The sequence below is a fragment of the Typopeltis vanoorti genome, chromosome 19, assembly GCF_054136105.1.
Source record: "Typopeltis vanoorti isolate ZY-2024b chromosome 19, IOZ_Tvanoo_1.0, whole genome shotgun sequence".
Lineage (NCBI taxonomy): Eukaryota > Metazoa > Arthropoda > Arachnida > Uropygi > Thelyphonidae > Typopeltis > Typopeltis vanoorti.
This window is the reverse complement of record NC_143567.1, coordinates 52,516,979-52,525,790: the sequence shown is the minus strand read 5'-3', so window position 1 is coordinate 52,525,790 and position 8,812 is coordinate 52,516,979.

Sequence of the window (8,812 nt, the reverse complement as noted above, 5' to 3'; positions counted from 1 at the left end):
GTGAGGAACTTTGGTTTTTTTTTTTTTTCTCCCATCATCAACGCTTCATGATGAAACTGCTTTACTGCAACGTGACGTTTGCATCTTCTGCGCTAGGCGCCGACTAGAGGAACTTCTAAGCCTTTCTTCCACCGGTTCCCGAGTTAGTCGATCTCTGGCACGTACAAGCAGGTTTTTTTCCTCAATTTTTTCGTCCCAAAAACTCAAATAAATCGACCGTGTATCCCATGTGCAATTTGAGACAATAACATATTATGTTAGGGTTAAGGACCAAGAGACGGTGACACCTGTCAGTCGTCTCTTCATCGGATGCCGCTTAAAATTAGTGATAGGCTTGGACTAGCTATCTCTGATTAGCTACTAGTGGACACTAAATTTCTCCCTCAGTCTCCAAAAGATAGATAGGGCTAAAACAGCCTTGTATAATCCCTATGAAAGGCGTTTATATATACAGTATGTTAACAAAAGTATCTGAACATCTAGTTGTTGTCAGAGGGACCACCTTTGACAGCAACTACCCTTCAGGTCATGCTTTCAGTCAATTTCTGATATGCTGCAACAGGAACATTCTTCCATTTCTTGCTCAAACTTATCCCTGCTGATCTGATTATGACTACTACTGCTGCTGGAGAGAATTTGGCATTCTAATTTTCCCCAAAGTTGTTCGATGGGATTCAGGTCTGGACTCTGAGCAGACCAGTCCAACACATCAATGTTGTTTTGAGAAACCAATCTCGGACACGAAGTGCAGTATGGCATGGTGCGTTGTTGTGCTGAAACATGCAAGGGTTACTGCCGAAGTACTACCACAACGTCTGAGGCATGAAGTTGTCCAGGATGTCCAGATAGCCACCACACATCACGGTTGTGGCGCCTGGTGGCTACCTGGATTCAACAACCCAGTACCATTATGGTACTGGGTTGTTGAATCCAGTACCCTAATGATGCAGTCCTGTCAGAATCGTTTCCCAGGTCAGAGTTAAACATTTGGAAGCATGATTCGTCACTTAACCGAACCCTTTTCCAATCATCTATGGTCCAGGAATGGTGTGAAAGAGGTAGCAATCCAAACGCCTTTTGGCGTTGAGGTAGGACGAAGTGTAGCTTGTTCACAGTGGCTCTGCCTTGGTAACCTAAGTCATGCAACTGTCTGCAGACAGTTCTGGTATTGCCAGATATCTATGCAGCATTTTCCAGGTTGATTTCGAGATCCGCCGCTGATGACGTGCGGGATGCTGGAATATTCCTGGACAGAGTTCGTCAATCTTGGCCAGTGAGTCGGTGGCTTCCCAGAGCGTTTCCTGCTGTGATAGCACCACATTTCATCTACAAATGACACAAGCAACGGGGGATTTCGTTATACTAAGACGGGTAGCAATGTCACGGACAGAAAGACCACTAATTATCCGCTAGCAGTGACGCATCCAGGGGGGAAAGGGCCCTGCCCCAAAAAAGGACAAGGAAAAAACACTAGAAAATTTTCCAAAAATCTTTTCCTAATTAAAATTCATTTTTTTTTTATTTATGTTGTGTCGCGTTTCTATTTCTATACCACTTACGAATTAGCGGTCAATAAGGTGGGAATACCCTATAGCTCTCGGGAATCACGGCAGCTGTGAATGCAAAGCGAATGAAGAAGTGCTCGGGCGGACTGAGCGCTACTCCGTTTGCCCGAGCAGGAACAGAGGAGATTAAGGGTATCATGTATTGGCGATCATTGCAGATGCTCAGTCATAGGTCGTATGCAATGTGTGGTGTGTGTTCTTCAATTGTCTACTCAACTCGCTCCCTCAAGATTAAATCTTGAGTTCTCGCTCATCTCCATCCCCAAGATTAAATCCTGAGTGCGCTATTACCCGCTACTATCTCACGTTGGAAGTCTATCAGTTCAGTTGCACGTGGCATCTTGACATCGAGTACAGTGGTAAACATGTAGCACATCCTACTTTTTATTACCAGATTTACGCAGATATCCCCCATAAATATTTGCATATGGTATGATCGGAAATTTGCATGGCATGTGAAGTGTCGAAACACTTTTGTCAACAAAGTGTGCGTGTGTGTGTGTGTGTGTGTGTGTGTGTGTGTGTGTGTGTGTGTGTGTGTGTGTGTGTGTGTGTGTGTGTGTGTGTGTGTGTGTGTGTGTGTGTGTGAGTGAGTGTGTGTGTGCGTGCGTGCGTGCGTGCGTGCTTGCTTACGTGACAGTTTTTACTTGTTTAATTTCTACTTGTTTTGTGCGCGTGGAAGGATTATTCCAATATCCTAAACTGCAGATAAACCGGATGTGACGTCATTGTAGAGTACAAGAGATAAATAAGATTTTTTTATAGATTCTATAGAAAGGATCGTGATAATAGTTATACTCTAGTGCTATTGTAACTTAGTTTATGAACAAAGAAACTAATTAACTTTTCTACATTTCTTGAGCATTGAATGACTTCACTGTTAATCTAAACAGCTTACCATTACCACAACACATAACTTGGAATACGATTAAAAATTTAAATTTTTAATTATGATAACAATACCTATGCAGTTCTCTGTGTTGAATTTGTAATAATACTGCTTGTTTATACATATGTAATTTCTCTAAGTGATAATAAACTGCTATTATTATTATTTAAAAATCCATAATTTAATTTGCGCTTTAAAATTTCATAATTTTTGGTACAAATAATGTATTTCTCTCTCTCCTTTTCTCCCTCCGTGCGTGCGTGCGTGCGCGTGTGTGTGTGTGTGTGTGTGTGTGTGTGTGTGTGTGTGTGTGTGTGTGTGTGTGTGTGTGTGTGTGTGTGTGTGTGTGTGTGTGTGTGTGTGTGTGTGGTGTCCTAATTTGGAGAGAGAGAGAGAGAGAAGTAGACAAAGAAAATATGACCGGTTGATTACTTGACTATTACAATAGGAGAGAGGGAGGGCATCATAACCACACAAGCACATAAGAAATCAATTACTCAAGACGAATCATTTGTTGCTCCTGCCAATCAGCAAACCAGCAACTATCCCCACGTATAACTCTAACCTGTCTGTCATGTATCCTTAATTAAAGCAAACCTCCTGTTACCTACAGCGTAATTAATTAATTTTACACTTAATAGTTCCTGTATGGATGTGGAGTTATTAATCAAACCTTTAATATCTAGAGAGGTCCAAAAAACAGTGACAAATTAGGTGGAATGGTTTTTTAGAACGACAAATTAGAGCATCGATCGTACTTAGCCACCCAGCTAATGGACTGTTTCTCGTATGTGAATGGCAGACAACCCTTCACACAAAAATAAAATCACACCAAGTCAGAGTGCTTTAGGGATTTTTTTTTTGTCCCACAGAGACAAAGTAGTGAAGGGTCATTTAAAGTTATTTTTAATGGTTTTTTTATTGTATTTTTTGCTTCTTTAGTTTGTCGCAATACGACAAAAAAGGATGTGCATGCCTGTAAGCCAAACAAAAAATGGCATACATTTGTTGAAGAGCATAAGAGTTTACTGGGTCGGAAAATATTGACTATCTCTGGATATTTGTAGAGGATTATCAGGAAATCCTCCTTACAAGCATAACTTTGAAAGAAGAAAACAACCAAAGTCTAATAATATCTTTAGCGAAGCCTAGTTTTTGTCTTTTCTGAATGCTATTATTTGATTGGATATCCCTATGACGGGATATCCAATCAAATGAAAAGTGGAATATGACACTCATTGTACATTTTTCTTACATTCGATCTTGTCAGATGATAGCATTCACATCATTATCCGTTTCAAGAAAACTCGATGATACAATGGACAGTACATCAAGATGGAGTATGGTCTTCGTGTGACATTTCTAAAAAACAAAGAAAACGCAAAAGAAGAATTGATGAGTAGAGATGCTCGGTAAAAAATTCTTCCATTTTAAGGGTTTTCTGAGAAATGTTTTCGTACTTGCTACAGATTTCCTCACGCAACATTACATCAATGTCATCACTAAAGATTGAAGACTTTCAAATGTGTTCCTGTTTCCACCTTCATTAAATAACTTTGTATCGAAAACACTCTTTCAGATGGTATACCACAAAACATTCCATTAACTGTCATTTCTACCATAAAAGATTTGAACACACTGCAAGACGAAGGAAAATTTCTACCTACAGACAAAACAGCTTCTCTTTCATTCCCACTATATCAAAGAAGGAAGAAAAAGCCTTGAAAACCAATATATTTACTAATTTAGATAAGTGTTACAAGAAGGAAATACCATGAGTTATGTCTGTGATGCTGCTATGCTGAGCTTTCGTCAACCGGTGAAGCTAATCGAGGTTATTTACAGTCATTTTGAAGTTACTGTTCCACAAAGACTTGATTTTCGTAGTCTTAAACGGCCAGATATAATTCTGAATAATTTCGCCACGTAGTTCCCAATCAATAAAACTATTTTACTGATTTTTCTGTCATTTCGCTGGAAAATGTAATCACTATTAAAATTCTATCATTTTCCCATCTTAACGACAGAAGAAATATAATGGCTTTTTAAGATTCAGTGATATCTCCTTGATATTCACATTTATTAATAGGTGAACTTCAAGGTTGGTAAAGTCCAAGTCTTGTAGCTTTGACGTGGGGATAGGTTATCGCTATAAATGTGGCACGAGGCGGGAAAAAAAAAAAAAAGCACAACCACTGACTGTACTTAGTCTGTAATAACGATGTCATTTATTTGGAAAGACTAGGATTCGAATTCTGTCTAGCACGCACAGAATAATTTATTCGACTTTTCATTTGAAGGTTAATTGAGCGATTTTATATTCTGGAGGAAGATTTTTTCATTCCGTAAAACAGATAAATCGGCCAAAAGAATACACGCAATTAATAAACATAATAAACTACCTTACAGCTTTGGTTACTTTGGTCGTAATTTCAAATAACCCAATCAGGTTGAATATTTGTAAGTCATACTTTTTTTTTTTTTTTTACGCTTGGTAATGAATGATATAACGGTCAACCATCTATACGCAGATAATATTTGTAAACTGTAGGAAAAATCACACTCACACGCCAAAACATTATGATCTCTCCTGTTTCTGGTCAACCATTCACGGTTTGGCCGGAAACACGCCGGTAATAACTATACTGGTATGTGAATTGTTCTCACAGACATCACTGGATGATCACTGGACGTCTAATTCTTAACCGGGGATCATTTCAAAACAGATTCTACTCTACATGGTAACAATGTCGGCCGATGGATCGGAACTTTTCAGCAAGACTCCTTGAGTCACAAAGCTTGCATTATGGAAGCATGGTTTGAAGAGCACATCCCAGTTCCGTGTGCTCCTTTGGCTGCCTAATTCTCTTGACTGGAAAATCACTTCTAATATTTGTAGGACCATGTGGAATGTAGCACCCGCTGGTGGCTAACCTCCGGCTCGTTATTCTGTAGTTGGTCCAGAATATATCCCGTGATCTAGTGGAGTGTATGCCAACATGGATGCAAGCAGTTAGGGTATTGATACTGTACTAGAAATGTCAAAGATGAATCATATTTTACTTTTATGTAATTAATAAATTCAACGTTAGAGAAAAAAGTAAACTTAAATGATAGGTTACAGTCCAACTTCTCTGACCTGACCGCCATTAATAAGAATTTAAAATGATAATTTAAGAACACCTTGAATTTTTCTTCATGCGCTTTTCGTTGGGTAGTTTTAAATAAAAGTTTTAAATTATTTTTAAATTTTAAAATTTAAAAATAATTTAAATTTTAAATTACCGAAAGAAAACTATTAATAATAAGTTAGAAATACTCATATTTCAGTACATTTATGTTGGAGATATCTTAATTATAATTTTAAAACCAGAGTAACTACTTTTATTGATTAAATAAAGCCTTGACCAGGAAAACAAAATTTTAATAAACTAAAGCTTCGATCAAATGACATTCATAAAAAAAGGGAAAGAAAGAAAGAAAAAAACGAAAGAAGTAATATACTCAGTTTTAATGGATAGAATCATAAAGCGCTCAGAACGATGCAAGAGAATGATAACCCTCTAAGTGAGTTTGATAAACTTTATACCTGTAAGAGCCTTTAATCTATACTGAGCCGTCTTAATTGCTGTTAACAATACATTACAAGATGATAGTAGCATCGGTTTATCTTCGTTCGAGAAGCGGATTCAATCAATTTTTTTTCTTGTTTTTCCTACACGGAAATGTGAAATGTTTCTGCTGGAAAAATGATATATTATTAAACAGCAATTAATTCTTTCTACGGGGGATTAAGTGATAATGAAGTTTGGAATATTTAGAAGTTGGTAACCAGCGTTAAATAAATAAGTTAAGCCTGAAAACGAAAGCATCGTAACCAAGTTTGGTGAAAAAAAAAAAAAGTGAATTGAATATTATAAAAATTATATATATATATATTGGAAACATCAAAAATGTGAGTGACCATTTTAGTCAAATATGGAATCTTCAAATTTACGACTAAATACTAAGTAACATTAGCATATAAAATGCTGTTATTTAATTAAAAAAACTGTGGGTTAAAGAAATATTCTCCTCCGGTTGTTTCTAGGAACATTAAATAAAATATAAAATCATAGACGTAATTACTGCGTAAAAAAGGCTTAGGAATTTTAGTAGTTTGCTTTTGATACAAATATTTCTATAGGTGGCACTTCAGTTACTACTGGTGATGTCATAGGTAGCTTAGGATGCAAATTATTATAATGGCGCACAATTCACTCAAATGTGGAATCTTCAAATTTACAACTGAAATACAAAATAATATTAGCATACAAATCGCTGCTATCTTTTTAAAATAAAGCTCATTGGGTAAAGAAATATTGTCTTTCAGTTATTTCCAGGACGGTAAATAAAATATAAAATCATAGCCGTAATTACTGCGAAAAAAAAGCTTAGAAATTTAGAAGTTATTTTTTTATAAGTATTTCTGTAGATGGCACTTGAGCCTTTAATGGTGATGTCATAGATAGATCACACAGCATGTTGTTGTAATAGCACACAAGTGGCTCTTAAAACGATGATGTAAAATAAAATGAAAAGCATAAATGAGACACTAGAGATTACTAATAACTATTCTTCACACACGAAACGATCTACAGCGCTGTTTTCCAACAAAAGTTATGCAATATTAAATGGGAGTAAGGCGTTGGCAGTATTCCAGTGGCGCTGCAGTATGCAATTCAAATGTGGAATATTTTTACAGTTCTCAACAATTAACCTTTTGCTCTAACTTTAGTTATCGTAAACAAACTCAGACATTTATTTCCGCCATTAAATCCGTAGAACAGAGGGAATGGGGAGTAAAAGGCCCCAGTAACGATGTCGTATCAACACAAAAGTCAGAAAGTTCAACCATTAGCGTTCTATCCTCACGTGATATGCGTGTTCGAATAGCGTACAGTTATGTAGGGCAGCGTTAAATTAATAACAGTATCTCTCTTCTCTCTCTCTCTCTCTCTCTCTCTCTCTCTCTCTCTCTTTGTGTGTATGTGGGCTCGCGCGTCCTATAGACGCATTTCTGTGCCAAGAGAACGAATTTTCCAGAATGTCATTTATAATTCTCGGCTGGCTGATCTTTCGCTGTTTTCTTGCCGTCAGTTGAATGTACGGCCCGTCAGTTGATTGTAAGACAAGTTAAACCACCTCAGATGCTGGGTAGAGAGCTTTCTCCGTATAGGCATCTTTATCAGTTGGTGGAAACCTCTGAGGATTAAGGAGAATGCACACTGTCTGTTAAGTGAAAGATATCTTCGTCCCTTGTTAAAGTTTTCATGGATCGTCTCTCCCCCCCCCTCACATATCCCACTTCTCAACGTTATTAGCTGATGGCATGTGTTGCCTTCGTCTTACTTAAGTTTACTGAGCTGGACAAGAATGAGTGACGTGTTTTTACTGAAGCGTGTGATGTTCTGCGGTTATGAAGTGACAGTAAAACATGCTCCATTTCACATAATTCAGTGTTAACATAGCATTATCGTTTTGACCGGGTATTCCTAAATTTTATTATTAAGTGAAATTATGTTCAGAACGACGCTAATATGGCCTGCAGCATTGTAGATACCTCTCGATGCTTTCCACAGGTGAATGTGTATGACAGTGTCATAGCATACCAATGATTTATAACATTTATAATTTTCATCTGAATCCCCCACCCAAGTAAGGTTATAGATCTATCTTACTATGGTTTTTTAGCGCAATGAAAAATCAACTACTGTCTAAAGATATTCATATAGATTCATGCTCAGGTTAAGATTCGAACCCACAGCTGTCGGTTAGAAATTCGAAACGCAAACTTGGTCAGCCAGGGTGACTTTTTATTATTATTATTATTATTATTATTATTATTATTATTATTATTTTAAATATCAGTCCTGCACACGCTAGAGGTGGAAGAATCGATAGCACATTAGTGCCGTGTGTAGGAGTTATGCGAAATTAGAAATATAAGAAACTTATTGATATTTTTCTTGAAAATCTGGAGGTTATAAGGAACTCTTTGCGAAGGCTATTCCAGAGATTCTAGATTCTAAAGTAACTATTGTTACATTTTTATCAATTATTGCACTGGATAAGGATGGTTTTTTTTTATTTTTGGTAAATATTACCATTTTAAAAACCGTCCGATTTAAATCAAATATCGATACAGAAAAATATTTGTAAGGATTTAGAAATATAAAATTTCAACAAAATTCGCATTTTATTAATATTTAGATATTATCGTGCAATTTTAGCTTAAATCAAACTATATTAGGCAAAACAAAGCAGAATTACACGTTGTTACAAGCGGCTATGAGTTCCCTATAATACAGATTTAAAT